Source organism: Numenius arquata, chromosome 2 (assembly GCF_964106895.1).
Source record: "Numenius arquata chromosome 2, bNumArq3.hap1.1, whole genome shotgun sequence".
Taxonomy (NCBI): domain Eukaryota; kingdom Metazoa; phylum Chordata; class Aves; order Charadriiformes; family Scolopacidae; genus Numenius; species Numenius arquata.
Window position 1 is genome coordinate 30,259,207 of NC_133577.1, and position 16,578 is coordinate 30,275,784.

The following is a 16,578-nucleotide window of genomic DNA, read 5'->3' on the forward strand; positions in this document are numbered from 1 at the left end:
CTTTTTGTAAAGGCTGTGACAGGTGGGAGAGTGGTGAAATATATTGTACAATTAGGATTCTTTTTATTTTCAGATAAGTCTTAGCTGTAAATGCATTCTATTCTGAAAGCATTGCATAACATAAATGAATGCAAGTTTTCCAAGGAATAGCTTTTAAAATTCAATTTTTATAATTAAGATATTTAAATCCATTACTACTGTTGGTTTCTTCCATAGTATTATCATCCATTAAAAATGCTTCCTGCTTTGAAGTGAGCTGTTGTGACATGACTTACTGTCATCTGTGAGAAGGTAAATACATAAGCCATTTCAATAGTTGTTAAATTTGTTGGAAGTGTTTAATTGCAGTGCCATTAAATTATCATTCCAATGCATTTGAAAAGCGTGATTTGAGTGTTACTACTGAGCAACACTGCAAGTGAAAAACAACTGAGAGTTGCAAATTAATAATGTTTATAACTAGAACAATTATTATAATGGTTTAAATTCTATTATTTAGGTTTTTTCATGTTTCTTTGTAGTCTCGACAATTATTGACTATTTATTAAAATCAGAGTTTTTATTCCCCCTCTGTGTTTTGAAAGGACAAGAAAGAAAAGAAGGTCCAAGACAAAGTTTTGTTTCCAGCTGCAAGTTCTTAACCAAACACAAATGAAGGCAGTGGGAGAATTTAAGTTGAAATGACCACTGTGTAAAGACTGTGTGCTGGCTCTCATGGACTAGGTCTGCAGGCAGAAAAGAAAAGGACTGGTATAGCAGCAGTCTTGAAACTCCTGCCTTTCAGAGATTTGCTCCTTGGAGTTATGCTGGAATAATGGCCAGGTGATTGGATTCACTGTACAATGTATAAAAAAATTAAAAAGAGCTGCTGAAATTTCAAGCCCCTAATGAGAGAACCAGCTACAGTTAATCAATAAGGCAATACTGAGAATACTGAGAATAAAGTGTTTTGAATCCCACACTTCTCCAGGGATTCTCTCAGAGGATGTCCAAGCCAACCTCCTCCTTCTATAGTATTTCAGAATCTTGTATGCCATTTTTTTTCTAAGATTTATCTAGTTTGCACTTTCTCAGACCTGAAAGAAGGAAGAAAGAGATGCTTCTTTAAGTCTGATCTTCCTGGAGTCTAAAATGTATTTTCAAGTTAGATATATTTTGTTGAGCTCATTCTAACACTTGAAATGCAGTTAGGTCATAGTAAAAATCTGAATTCTTGAAGGCTGAGTAATTGCATTAGACTGTTTTTGCGCAGTTAGTCCGAGTGAGTGTGAAGGGCCTGTGCCAGCCCGGTGGTATTCCTCCTGTTGATAAGGAGTTTAATCCACCTGTTTAACTTGAGCTGCTTTGTCATTTACACTCACTTGGGATATTAGGGAAAATATTTTCAAAAACTATGATATGTTCACCCATAATAAAATCCACATGGAGAAGGAAGAGGACTTGGGAAACTTGCAGGGTTCTTCCTAGAGCTCACAGGGCTTGGACTTGCAACCCACTTTTTTCTTGAGAGACTTGCAATGAGAAGAAGACAAAACCTCCGGGTGTTGCCTCTCCACTATGCTGTGCAACACACCTCCTTTGGAAACTAGTCTGACATTGATTCTCCTTGCTCTTATGATATATGCTCCCATAAAGGGCATACTGCACAGAATGGGTGTTCATGCTGTCTTGAGTAGGATTAGCCACAAAATTTATAGTCCTTATTTATAGGTGGACTTTTTTGTTACTTAAATTTTACTCTTTGTTCATGGTAGTGGCATTAAGTGACTGAATCAGACACAGAAAAATATTCAGGTAGACAATTTTACTCCTGTTTCTGGCATGCCTTTTGGAGTAATCCAGAGGGGGGGAGAAAAGGAATGGTTTTAAAGACTATATTTAAGAGGAATGAATGTACTTGCATACTTCCAAATCCAAGATTTTGTCTCTTCTTACCGTCTCTGATACTACATTGACTCTCAGAAATTAAAAATACATTGAAGTATAACCCTTTTAACTATTGATAAACTGATGCCACTGCTCTTTCAGAAACCTAAACGATCACTTTTCATACCATGATATATGATGTTGCACTGTTTTCAAGATCCTTTCTGTATTTAAAGAGGAATTATTTTAAAATTTCACTTCACCTTTTATAAAAGTAGCATATCTTCTTCATTGAGATATTAAAAGATTCTCAGAATTTTCCGAAAGACTAGCATTGCCAAAAGATACTTCTCCCCACTTTTCCCCCAGTATTGACACAGCTGTGTTAATGAAGCTACTGGAGTTACCTTGTAATTGAACACTGGATACACATCTGGGATTTTTCCAGTTTCTCCAGTTGTGCTACTTAAGATGTTTCTCTAGCTGAATTTAGAAAACAGTAATTAGTAGAAGAGAAGGTCCTTTTTCCTTTTCTCCTTTTCAAGTGGATGGACATTTTTTGACACTTAACTTTTCTTTTTCTTCCCTAATTGTGCTAAATGTAGCAAAACATTGGGGCAGTTATTGTCACTGCTTCCAGTAGGGAATGAAAATACCTGTGTACTATGGCAAGCTACTCTTTTTCCTGCTGTCAAGTATAAAGAGAGATGCCTTGTTCAGGATAATTTAAAGCCAAAAGATAATAATATTTTTCTGTATAATTACCATTAGATAAATGACAGTATTAAAAAAAAACCAAACCACCTCGTATCCTGGCATGACAATAAATCACACACTTAACCTGAACAGTGTGTGTTTCACCTTTCACAGTATGCTAGATTGCTAGATTGACTTCTAAACGAGTCATTTATTTAATTTCCTTCAGAACAGACTCAACAATGCACTTATAGGCCACTTTATGCATGCAAAGATCTCCTAGCTCAGCTGAGAGCTTAAAAAACTTACTGTACCATGCTAAATCTGAAATGAACTGTCCCCAGCTAAGGGGTTGCAGCTCAAATGCAGACCTCTGGTTTAGATTCTGGTAATGCTGTTTTGTTAATCAGTTTGCTTCTGCCGGTAAAGTTTGAGTTAAAGAACATTTATCTCTGGGATGAAGGAAAGGAAAAGTCATCAAGACTGCTACAGTTTTGCCTAAAATAAATATAGATGTGCCAACCACAGACGATGTATGTTTTGTACAAACAGAGGAACGTGTCATTCCTTTAGCCTTGACCTCAGTAGTAGGAGACATCTATGTCGCTTTCAGTTGAGGGAAATGCCTGTCATTTTAAGAAATGTTGAAAGTACTCACTTTGGCTCTTCTGATCCCTCTAAAAAATTAAATTAGAGGGAGCTTGAAAGTGAAGTATTCTGCCAGAAGGTATTCTTTAGTTTAGGAAAATGTGTTTTGCTGAATTACTGTTATTATGGAGATAGGGATGGCCCAAAGAAAAATCTTCTCTTGAATTTAAAGTTGACATTTTGGTTCTTTAGCAGCTTCCGAGTGCCTTAGGAAATATAGTAGTGTACAGTGTCTTCCGACAAAGGGCCTTTTGTGTTGTGCAGAGTCAAGGTAAGCATGAAAGAACCTCTCCTTGCTTTTGAGCGCTGCGGCTCTGAAAGATGGAGACTAGCTGTACATAAATCAAGGCAATTATGGATGGAAAGGCTGCTGGACTGTTTCCTACAAGTTTTCAGAGTTGGTGGGACAGTGAATTTGACTTTAGATAACTCCGGTATTGGGCATCCCACCACTATCTCTAAGGGACGTATTCCATAAAACTCATTGGTAGGAATTCTTCCCAGAGTATTCAACCTAATATTTGCCCCACCAGTTTCATCATGTACTCTAGGTGAAGCTCTTTTACTGTTGAAAAAGAAACAAATCTTCCTGTTCCTTCATGTGTGTATCCTTCAACCACTAGTAAGCATTTATCTCATAATAAAAAGCCAGCTATCAAAATGTTAAATCTTTCAAACCACTTCAAATACAACTTTAAGTATATTCCTGTTTATGGAGGAGAGTCCACTTTCATCCAATCATAAAAGGTCGGTCTTCAGAGTGATTCTGAACTGTACTGCCCGATACCCAGTTCTTGCATTCAAATACAGTTGGATATGAGTGACACAGAAGTCTTGTCAGCTTTTCCTTCATGGAGGTAGCAGCTCTCATGGCAGATATATCTCATTCCTGCATCTATCAGCTGTTGAGCTATCATTTATACCTGTAAACATTTATATCTGACTGGTGGTGGTGTGCCTATGGCTGGAGATCTTTTCACATAGTTTCAGAAGCAAGGCCTGATTATGTGCAATTACTGCTGGGTTTGAGCCCCTGAGCCTTTGTAGTTAAACTGTGTTATTTCTACAGAGCATGGGGAAACATTTGAATTTAAATCTGTTTTCCTTTCACACTATTTCTCTCCCCTTCCCACATTTAAAGATTTTTTTTTAATTTTAAAAATACATGAATTATAGCCACAAACTGTGAATAGGGGTGATGCTATACCAGAGAGGACAGTATGAAGAGAATGAAAGATGCGTGAACTTTACCATTTTGATATGGAAGGGAGCCAACAATGTAGAAAAAGAAGCCTCAGTCACCATTTCTCAGACTTTCTGGAGGGGCAGTGCCTCCATTTTATTCATCTGATTTCATGAGACTCCTCCAGCCCCTTCACAGGACCCTGAACACATCCCACCCTCCTGGAGGTCTGGCTGCTGGGGCGCAGGGTCAACACAGAGAGAGCACAGCAGCCATGTTGCAGCCAGGCCTGGTCCTGACCCCACCTGCGGAGCCACAGCCTGGCCCGGCTTCCACCCAGCCCTGTCCCCCACTCAGGTGCCAGGTGCCTGGGGCCGCGGCTGCCCCCGGCTGCCCTGCCCCTGGATGGGGTGGTGGGATGGGCCCTGTCAAACCTGCCACGGGGAGACCTTGCCGCCCCTACTTCCCAGCCCCCAGAGACCTGCCAGCCCGCGTGGTGCCCAGACAGCCTGCAGAGGGGAATACGTTTCTTACGTCCTTCCCAATACTTAGGGATTCATTATCCCAACCCTAAGGGCTGACAGAAAGCTCCAGGCAAGTTCCAGCTCCTGTATCTACAGTGGAGGGAGCCCCCTTAAACCGGGTTTTGCATCCCAAATTTGCTGTAGACACCTTTTATGAGGAGTACACCTGTGCTTTTGTCTCCTTTAGGAGAGGAGGATCCTACAGCTGCATTTGCTGGCAGGATCCTTTGCTTACCCAGAGGAGCGTGTTTGGAGCCAGGACTGAAGACAGGGAGTTCTGCAGGGGGAGAAGTTTGAGTAACCACTTCTCCTTTACAGCATATGCATTGGCCTTCTCTCAATGCAGTATCAAGTGACTGAAATTGGGCAGAATATGCTCAAGGCTTTTGTCTGGAAAAGTCTTGAAATCCTTACCACCGTAGCAGATGGGATTTGTAGTCATGTTGACAAGCACAATCCAAAGCACCAATGTGGATAGATAAAGTTGAGTTTTAGGTGTACCCTGGGTTTGAGATCACAAGTTCAGGACTGTTGACCACAAGTCATATGAGGTTCTGCAGCTTTCTCCACTGGCCAGGTTCTGTCATGTTCTACTTTGGCGTCTTTGTCAAAGCTCCATTTTATAGGCTAGACCACCCTCTGGAAGTCTGAATTCCTTCTACAGAAGAGGAAAGCAATGAAACAATAGCCACTCTTCTCATATCTGATTTCTCAGTCCTGGGCTCTACTGTGGAAGAAGCCCTGCTTAAGGCTGAGTGTCATGTTGTCAGAGTGATTAACTTCACTAGTTAGAGTGAAGAAGTGAAATATTTATTAAGGTGAAACAGTGATTTAACAAAATCAGTAGTAAGTGCGATAAAACCAGTAGTAAATGCAATAGTGTTTTATGAGATTTGATGGCAAGGTACACTCTATTATTTACTGCATAGAGGCCAGGGTCAAACAAGCTGTCAGGGAGACCCTCCCGTTGAGTCATGAGGTTCAGAAAGGACCCCCTTGCTTTCAAAACTCCTTCTCAGAGAGGAGTCTAGGTGCGGCTGGATCCAATCCTAGTCCCAGACTTGATCAATGGTTTATGTCTATAGGATTATATATGCACAATCAACCCTTTATATTACTTAGCTAAGATTTCAAAGTTTAGCATGCTATTAGTCACTTATCAAGAATCTGTTGTGGCAAGGAATCTCTCAACCTCAAGGAGTAGAACCTTAAGCGAGCATCCTCACAAAAGGGGAGATCCTGGCGTGCAGCCCGCTGCCATAGAGGAGAGCTCAAAGGGCTCTTGGGCTGTCCACTATTTATACAGTAAGATAATTGGGATGAGTCATATTCTCATGGGAACAAAATTTCTATGTCCCCACTCCAGACAGTGTTTTGACTATGTTGCCAGCCATCCCCCAAAGTCCAGGTGCAAGTTATCGCAACTGATGTTGCGATGGCCATGATGGCCAAGGCCGGAGCAGGAGCCGGGGCGGGGGGCGTGGAACAGGGAGCAGGGAGAGTACACGGCCACACATGTTCAATGAGAGCTGCACACACTGTCAGTGAAATCATTTATGTACCATCAGTATATTTTCTCCTTTCCAAGGCATGGCTACAGTCATGGGGAAGGAAGGGAGATTAATCTTGGGTCTTTTTTCTTTCTCTATTCCTGCTCCATTTCACCTGTTGATCTATGGCTAGAGCTTGCTGGATATCTTAAGTTCTAAAGAACATTCTACCTACAACCTCATCAGTGCATGTCATATCTACTGGTCTGTGGTGTAAGGGCTTTCTTAGTTGGAATTTGGCAATTGTGAATACCACATTGTCATGCCACCATGTGATCTGTGCTGTAACTAGTTACCTCCTAGTGAGAGGAAGCATACTATTGTAACTTTTAACCTGCAGCCACTGACCGGAGAAATCTTACTGGAATCATTATTTTGTGAATGAGTGAGGGGATGAACTGTACAGATTGGAAAACGTTAATGTGCACTGCCATCCAGGAGCTGTATTCAGAAAATGTGATCCTGACACTTGCAAGAAGGCAGGAAAATAATTTGTCATTTATGCCACCTACATGCAGTAAAAAGGTGAGACGTGGTTTGGCATGTAGAGATGACACTGAGTCATCCTATTCCATGTATAATCATGAGTCATTATGTCACAAATAAGATCGAATAAAATAACAGCTTGACCTGAATGTTCATATATTCTACACAGCAACTGGAAATGAAGGAAAGCCACTACGGCTTTGCTCAATTAATGGTTTTTATTCTTCTCCTCCATCTGGCACATTCTCCTTTTGCTCCACAGCTACCTAGCCAAAGAGTTATGCTATTTCCTACTTGGGGTCCAGCCGCAATGTTTCTGCCTCTATTTCACAAGGTAATCAGCAAGAGGGTTCAAATAAGTAGCACTAGCAGTCAGGGAACTGGTTTGAAACACTATCTCCCAAAAGAGGGAGTAGAAAGAATAATCCTTTTAAGCAGGAGCATGGGATTTGCATTAAGTGAACAGGGAAAAATTCCTCAGATGCTACAAGCTCTGAACCTCCACTGCCTCAGCCCACTTTCCACCTACTACTTCACCTATGACAAGCAAGCTTATGCTTCAGCTTTTTACCTTCCTGTCACAAAGCATGCATGTAAAAATGATGACTTGCAGATAGGACTCCCCCTGAGAGCAAGCAATCTGCACAGCCTCCTTGCTCTGCTGGTTTTAAGAACGAAAAAGCACTCGCAAGCAAAGTCAGGTACCATTCCTCTGCTCCTAAGAGAGTGCTGCTGCCCTAAGAATGCTAAGAAAATGGCACTTCTTTGAATAAGAATGCAAGAACAGATGCACTGGGTCAAACCAAACCTTCACATAACTCAGCATCCAACTGTGTCCAAAAATGGAGATGAGGGAAGACTGTGATGCATGAAGTATTAAAAAACTGGCTGAATATGACCCTGAGAAACCTGATCTAACTTTGAAGTTGGCCTTGGTTTGAGTAGGAAGTTGGCCTAGATAAGCTCCAGAAGGCCCTTTTAACTTAAATTATTCCACGACTCCAATTGAAGAGGTCTTTTCTACTACTAAACTGAGTATGACCACAGCGTCTAACAATTTACAGCTCCTGCTATAGCTGTGGGAAGTACCACCTCCTGTTCTCTATTGGATGAACCCAATACTACAGCTTTATTTTAGGTTTTTGTATCAATTACTGAAATATGTCCCCAAATAATTATTAATTCAAACTAAATATCACATTGGCCATCATTAGGAGGGAAATGTTTCACAGAAGAGAAAACACATTTCTTATATGAGGTCTTGTTTTAAATAGTGAAATAGCTTCTTGGGATTTTTTTCAGTCGTGCTGCTGCAGTGAAAGAGTAATTTGGCCAAAGACAAAAGCCTTTGTATTTTACTGCTCAGTCCTTAATATAAAATTCTAAATTTTATCTGTGTCACTCAAATCCTTGTTCTTGACAGCTTTGCCACATCTGCCTTTTTTAGTGTGGGTATGGCATACTTGAGTGGAATAAAGCCCAAAAGTAGAAGGTGTTTTCTGTATTTACTGTCTTTGTAATAGATAATTTAATAATAAGAATTAGCTGTCTTTGTAATAGAAATACAGAATCACCTGCAACTGGTGACTGAAGCCCATCGTTTGAAAAACCACAGGCTTTCCATTTCCCATTCAACAGCTACCTTCTGATGCATCTTGAAAGGAGTACAGTGAATGTCTTCAACAAAAATAAAACTAAATTTCTTCCTTCCTGAAATCACCAGAGGGTAATAAAATTGTGGGGTGTATGATGGGGAAGGAGATGCAGTTTCTGGAAGCTTTTCCCCAAGCAAAACAGCCTGCTAAAAAGCTGATGAGTGAAAGGCTGTGTCTGGGACCACTGAGAGGCAGAGCTCACTCTGCAAGGGGCTCCTTGGGCTTTTATCAGATGTATTAGTGGCTTTGCAGAAGAGCTCCTCAGAGGCACACAGCATTTAAGTATCTGAGCAGGCTTTTCTTGTTAGAAGGAGAGGGGAGCAAGTGTGCAGGAGTGTTGAAGACCAGAGCTAACGGTTGCATTGTCCACGGGGAACAGAGTTTTCCAGCTGGCTGTGCAGGGAAAGTGTCCCACTTCGTTTTCTTGCCTCCACAGGATCAATGCTCTTGCTCCCATTAACCCTGGCAGGGGGCTGGCAACAGACTTCATGCTTCTTTAATACTGGAAATATCACTTGAAGAGCCGGTGGGAAGAAATGCAGCAAATCTCCTCTCTTCCTACTGCAGAAGATGGTGTAATTGGAAGCACAAAACCATCTCTCCTTCAAGACCTTGACCTCCCTCCACGAACAAAATTGACTCAGAAATAAATATTCATATCTGCTCTGAATTACCTAGTCAAGGTTCATCCTTTCAACTTCTTACTTAAATTCAGGTAAACAAACTCACACGGGATGTCCAGCTGAACATTTTATAGACCAAATAAAGTTATGTGAAAACCCTCTGGCAGTGAGAGTAAAATATTTGCAGGGGGAACAAAATGGGCTTGATCTAAACAAATATTTATTATTCTTTGTTTGTCTGACTAAAATAAAAACTAAGCAGTTAAGCACAGTCATTCATTTTCTTTTTTGAAGAACTGTGTCTTAACCTGAAAGAAAATGTTACATTAACAGCTGCTTTTAAGAAATGAAAAGGAAGCAAAAGCTGAAGTTTGTGAACTAAAAAGGGGGGTGGGGTGGGTATGTGTTTTGGTTTTTTTTAATCCATTTAATATATAACCATGTGTTCCCAGTTGCCTAGCCTGAGATCTGAACTTGTGTCAAGGAAGATTTGAGTAGGGTCAGTACATACTCGATCAAAACAGTATTTTGACATGGTCTTCCTTCAAATTCCCCAGCTGGAATAAGAGTTCACTCTCTTTCAATAATTACTTGCATATTTTATTAAAAATATAAAAGAGAAAAAAGAACCACATTTGCATGGTTAAGAACTCCAAGGTAACACGCTCGAAGTCAGATCCCCTTCTTGCAATATGAATATGACCCAAGATCTCCCATCTTTCCTCAAGAGTCCCTCTATCACTTGTTCTCCAATCTGTTTTACTGGAATTTCATAGGGGTTTTTTTATTTCAATACTTCACTTTTTTTCAGGAAAAATCTTAATTTGAAAATATTTGGAAAAGCTAAGCACATTCTTAAATAAATTAACTAATTGTCAAAAATATTTTGCCTGGCCCTAGGTAGGTGTAACGTAACTTGATCAATTTTCTTTTAATAAAAGCTGTATTTGAACTGGTCATAAGATACAGGCGGCACTTGACTGTGAACTTTTACTCTATTTTGTCTTGTATAAATTGAATGCTGAGATACTAATGACTTCTGGGAAACCTTTGTACAGCAACTGACAGTGCTACAGAAAGAAAAACCGTGTAACAAATTTTGACCTCAGGACTGTCTTTGAATTGTGTTTTCATTAACTTTAGAGATACCAGGAGATTCTGGCACTGTTGAGAGAAAGAACTCTGTGTTACAGTTGCATCAAATCACGGTCAAAAATTATACAAAAGCAGATGGAGTTTTCTTTGTCTTGTTCACTTCTGTCTTTATGAGCATTTTCTTTGTACTCCTTGTTTTCCCCCTTGAGCTCAGAAGACAGCTTTTCTATTCCTTTGTTAAAGTAAGGTTACATAGTGGTTGTTTCATCTAAAAAAATATTATTTATAAGATTTCAGGAACCAGTAGAATGTTTGCAACTATTTTGTGAATACAGAATCAAGAATTTAAGCATGATTTTTTTTCTCCAAATTGGGCCTCAGCCATTTATTGTTGTTGTGCCTCAAGTGTTGGTATCCCCCAATGAAATCATGCTCATGTGCCATGGATAGGTGTTTTTGCAAGTTGAGAATCTCATTCAAAGCCCAGGAAAATAAATGAGCAAACGTTCTATTTATTTCCAACCCATAAACTGTGGATAGCTGAATATTTGCTGCAGAGGTGAAATCCTACCTCTCTTGAAGTCAGTGACAGAACTCTCTAGAATATTTGCAGATAAAGGATTTCCTTCAGATCTTCAATACGCTCTTTGGGATGGTTCCATATCATCACCTATGCCTTGTGATTGTACCTGAGTGCCATGTTACCTTCCCATCATCAGGATACCAGTACTTTTGCGTTGGAGAACGCAGCTTCATCAAAACCAAAACATGTTATGACACTTGGATTTTTTTCCCTGCAAATACTTCTGGTGCAAGAATGCCTCAATATCCTGATCTCAGCTGACAAAAAAAATGATTTTATTTGTATTTAAGACTCAATTCGATGTTTTCATAAATATGTCTACAGTCTTAGTTTAAATGTTTAAACTTAATTTCTAGTCTTATTTTAAATATTGTCTATATGACAATGCTGTGTTGTTATCAAAAGCAAGCATGCCAATGCTTTCAAATTGCTTCTTTTATTTACTGTCCCTGGAAATATTAAGGTGTCACTAACCTCAACATGGTCAGACAGAAATCCCATTTTCAGACCCGTGCTAGTTTGTGCAAACAAGTTTTGAATGAGATCCAAAGAGAAGACTCAAATGGCAGAGAAGAGGAAGGAGAACAAGGTTATGTGTGTGTTTTGAATTACTATTTTTGTAACGCCTCAATATAATGTGGTGAGCATGCGAAAAAGTGTCAGTGCCCTGAGGGCACTGAGAGACCACCCCCCACGGCCTCTCCCCACCCTGCTCATGCCCCAGTACCCTTCTCTCAGACCCCTGAGGCCGACAGTCCCTGCCTCTGCCATCCCACATGGGGGCAGGTCTCCAGCTCCCCACAGCCCTGCCTGATCTGGCCATGAGGAACGTCCCCTGCTGCAGCCCCAGCAGAACTCTGACATAAAGCATAAGGAAGGTAAGCAGACAAAAATTTAATGAGAGAGAGAATGGAAACAAATAGCTGACTGCTACCATTTGCAGGAAAGGAGGGAGCAAGAGAAAAATCATGAAGGCTGCATTAGCAGCTGCCCAGGTATCTAAGAGAAAGGGAAATAAGCCCTAGGACACTGCTGATATCACATTACTAACATCGGTCAGACTACATAATTATGACTTTGATAAGTAAATAATCAATACTACAATGTACATCTTTACGGACAATAGTCTCCAAAGATATATCACTCATTAACTGTATTGCAAGCAAAGTATGATTTCCAGACACTTCTTAGGATATTAAATTTTCAGCAATTTTAATCAGAAAAACTTACTTTAATCTGCTTTGAGAACTCAAATACCCAATCTAATTGGAATGATGATTGCCCATTTTATTTCAAAGTGATTCCAAAATCATACATTTTGCCCATGGGTTTTAAATTCAATTTATGGCCCAATTTGTTAGCTGAAACATGGAGGGAATAATTGCCTTAAGAGAAAAACAAGGTTTTACTGTTTTTTAATTGGGGGAGGAGGTAAAAGTTGCCTCATGATGATTAAAAACTTAATGACTAATGTGGAAGAAATAGCATGAATTAAGGACAGACATCATGCATGGAGCTGTGGGAACATACCAATTCAGAATTTATGGAACATATTCCAGGCTGTGCTTCCTGATAAGGACAAAAAATTCTGTTTGATTTAAGATGCTCAGCATCTCTAGAACAATTACATGAAGCTCAGAGTTCATTTGTTCACCAAGTCAGAATAAAAATGTGGCACAACTGAGAATAATGCCTCTAAACCTTTGACAGAAGAGAACTTAGCTCACTTTAAAGGCAAACTGTGGTCTCACTGAATTCATTGCTGCAAAATGTCAAAGAACCACCATACAGAAAACATGACATCAAACACCAGAGAGCAAGCTTTTCATATTGCCTAGGCAAGATGCACAGGCAAGAGAATATGAGACATAAAATGCATATGTCTGAATGGCAGTAACATTTGTATTGCATAGCAAATACATGCAAGTGAGGAATGTATTTTAAACAGACAGCTATATTTAAAATTGTTTATATCTTCCCACTTTAAACTCCGCAAAACTTTCAGCTGTGGAGGCACATTTCTCCCAGTAGGAGAGAAAAGTTACAAAGCAAAGATGAGTGTTTCAACATGTTGATTTTTAAGACTACTCTTAGGGGAGAATTGATTTCCTCCTTTATTTAAAAAACAAACAAATAAACAATAACAAGCAAACATTGACCCAATTTGTGCATATTCTTAGCAGACTGGAGTAGAAAGTGGAAATTTGGCAGGATGATAGAATTTGGGGAATGAGAGATGCTTTACAGATTCTTAGGGAAAATTAATTTCAATTTAGCTGAGTGATGAGCATTTTAAAAGTATAGTTTATGAATATTTTGAATAACAACACTTTTACAATGGTCTGAGGACATAAATAGAGCATTTTCCATTTCACAAAGAAATTGAGCCTAGAATTTTGATCCAAGTTAAAAACTAATAAAAGCCACTTTCCATGTCATGCATTTGTTTAGGACACAGGTTTTCAATTGGATTATTTCATGTTCTGGTGACTTTAGGGGAGACTACAGTGCTGCATAACAATCTGACTTCATTGCTTGTGGCTTTTGACACAGTTCAAATTTATAGTAAATTATCATTGTGCAATGCAGAGAACAATTGTACATGACACTTAGAAGCTGGGTATGGAAAAGTAGTGTAAACTCATTCTACTGACTTTCCTGTCAATGGAAAATTGCTCCCTAATGTGTATTTGCAAGTGTTTTCACCAGTTTTTCTTTTATACCATTAATGAAGTAGTTTTAAAAAACTGTCCCCAAGACTAGCCCTTGAATCATTCCTCTGAAGGTTTCTTCAGTTTGATTCACTGTTTTTTAAGTTGGTTTGCCTGGTTTTGGGTCCATGAGACAGCAGCCATACTTAAACCAAAATCGCAGTTTTTCACTTTTGGGAGACACATTATATAACACTTTTTACATCTGTTGTGAAATTTCAGCTTTAATGACATCAACTAAAAAGCACCCATTGATTTGGAGGGAATGTAGGAGTCACCTCTTTTGTCCAGCTATCAGCTGAGTTAAAAAAAAATGTTCTGTTATTACAACTGAGCTTCTTGATCCAATGTATATCTCTCTGCCTCCATTTCACCCAGAAAAAGGCACTGATCATAGTAGCTTTGCCATTTCAATACTTGCTGCATTCTCCAGCACTGTTCACTTCTATTTTTTACAAGATAACAATTATTTTGAGGGATTTATCCTTGAAATAAAGACCATACAGCAAGTGAGATTTTATTAGAAGCTCTCTTAAATATTGCTAAGTGTTCTCTTTACTTTTGCCCTGGCACTTGGCATTTGGACACTGTGGTTCCCCTGCCACAAGTTATTGTCTTTGTCTGTGTATTTTCTGATCACAGGCTTGCCTAGGCTCCAGGACTGCAAATGTTAATGCAGCAAATTAGTTCCAGTGGTTTTAGTGGAACATCTTGCACTGCGCAAGTACACATATGTATATATATTCGGGGAACTGAGGTGTTTTTCTCTGAAGTTTTCAAGACAAACTTAGATGATTAAACTTATTCACTTCTTGGCCCTCAAAAATTAATGCTCCAATCTTTCTGCAATAATCTTTATCAAGCTTTCTAATTTCTCAGGAATGTTTTATATATTTATTTATTCATATGTATTATTTCCTTCAGGTTGTTTGAGTTTACTCTTTTTTTTGTAAGCTACTGAAATATGGTGAAGGTCATGTGGTAAGTCACCAGTACATTTGTGGCTGAACTACATGTCACATGGAAAAAAGGCATGAGAAGGACAAAGTAATATTGAATTCAAGACAGCCCATAAGGAGGGTCAGAAAGAAAGTGATTGATACAAGCTGTTGCTTCTTGAATTCTGAATTGGTCCATCTGTGTAGCCTGAAGCATTGGAATGAGGTAAAGGAATATTTGGAAAGTTCACATAACTTATTTAAAGCTAAAAATAACTGGTAATGTTAAAAATTAACTGTTTCTTTACACAGACACATCATGCAAGTTACTTCTGTGTGGAAATAAATGTGCAGCTTGGAGGTGAAAGTAGGAAATTGATGCAAATCTCTGATTCAGTAAAGTCAGAGTTCAGATATGCATAGAGTTAGTAACTGACTGATTTTCTGAAATGCTGCAGTGGATGAATTTCAGAGATATTTATTTTCAAATTGAGTTGTCAGTGCACTGCCAATTCATAAAACCAGCTCTGCAGTAATATCAGCTCATCACAGAATAAGCTGACAGACTGTACCATATTTTTATAGTGAATCGTTTAAACCATGAATCATTCATAGCTTCATACAGGTGCCGAAAATAGTGAAAAACCTGCTGTCATGCTAGACAAGCCTGGCACACGCTTGCCACAAGTGATGGGCTCTTCTTTGCAGAACAGATCAGGTTTTAATCCTATTATGAAGGAAGATCAAGGAAGAAAAACACAAAAAGAGCTCTGTTCTCCATCCCTTCCTTTCCCCCTTTCCTCCCCTCCATTTTTAATAATATTATCTTGGCCATTCAAAATGGAAAATGGAGGAAAAAATATTTTGATTCTCTATTGCATTTGTTCCTGCTTTTGTTCCATTGACAGGCAGATATAATCCACGTTGTTGCAAAAAGAGGAAGTCCTGATATAGTGAACATATCAGAGTCCTCATTCTGAATCACTTCCAGAATGTCATTCTGTTGGTGTATGTATTGTAGATAATTAGCTGCATGCACCAAAATGATCCAGGGGATCTGGGCGTAAGTACAGAAGGCAGCAGCAAATGATAGGCTAGCATTATAGCTTCTGTAACATGTGCAGAAAGCCTGTCACAGGGCATTCTGCAGATTGCCTTATTTCCTGCCTTAATAAGAGTCGAGAAACAGAATGCAAAGGAAAATTGAAAATATCCACCTGAACTGACCTGCAAAAGGCTGAAGGATGGCTCTGGTTAGCAAACGCTGCATTAGGTGGCTGGTGATGTTCTGGGAATCACTGGCTCCATGTCAGCACATCTGTAAAACGAGTTAATGAGCAGGGCGACAGGATGTAGCCATTTCACACATGATTAGGCAGGCTCTCCTTGTAGAGGAGTGCTCACCCGGTCCCCAGGGACCAGTTCTGCCTGCCGGTTTGCCTGCCAATCTGTGGCTGGCTCAGACAGACATGTAGGTCAAAAGAGGAAATGCTTTAGGCCCATCTTATGTCATCAAGGAGTAAGAGTTTGTGATAAGCATTGCAGGGCTTAACTCTTAAGCACTTAGCTCTCATGTGCTTTGGCATCTCACAAAATGCTCCTCAGTACCTATGCATTGCCTAAAGCAGTCCCCTGAGTAAAGTTGTGAGGAAAGAGGGCCAACAGCAAATGCAGAGAAGCAGACCACTCTTTTACACTGTATTCCTCTTAGGGAATCACTCAACTTGGGATTCACAGCCCTGAACCTCTTCTAGAGCCAGGTGCCTATGCCAAAACAGTGAAGCAAGCTGTGGGATTCCTCTCTCTCCTTCTCCAGCTTGTCAGTGGCGCACTCACTCACCAAGCTCTTGCAGGACACACAGGTCCATTTCCAGCTATCTCATCACAAGATAAAAGGGAGCCTTAAGCCTCAAGATATAGGGAATAAGTAGGCCATGCTTCCAGCCCCTCATATTAAAGCTGTTCTAGTTTACTTGGTATTGTCAATTATTCATTCAACCAGGACAAAGGAAGTGGAAAG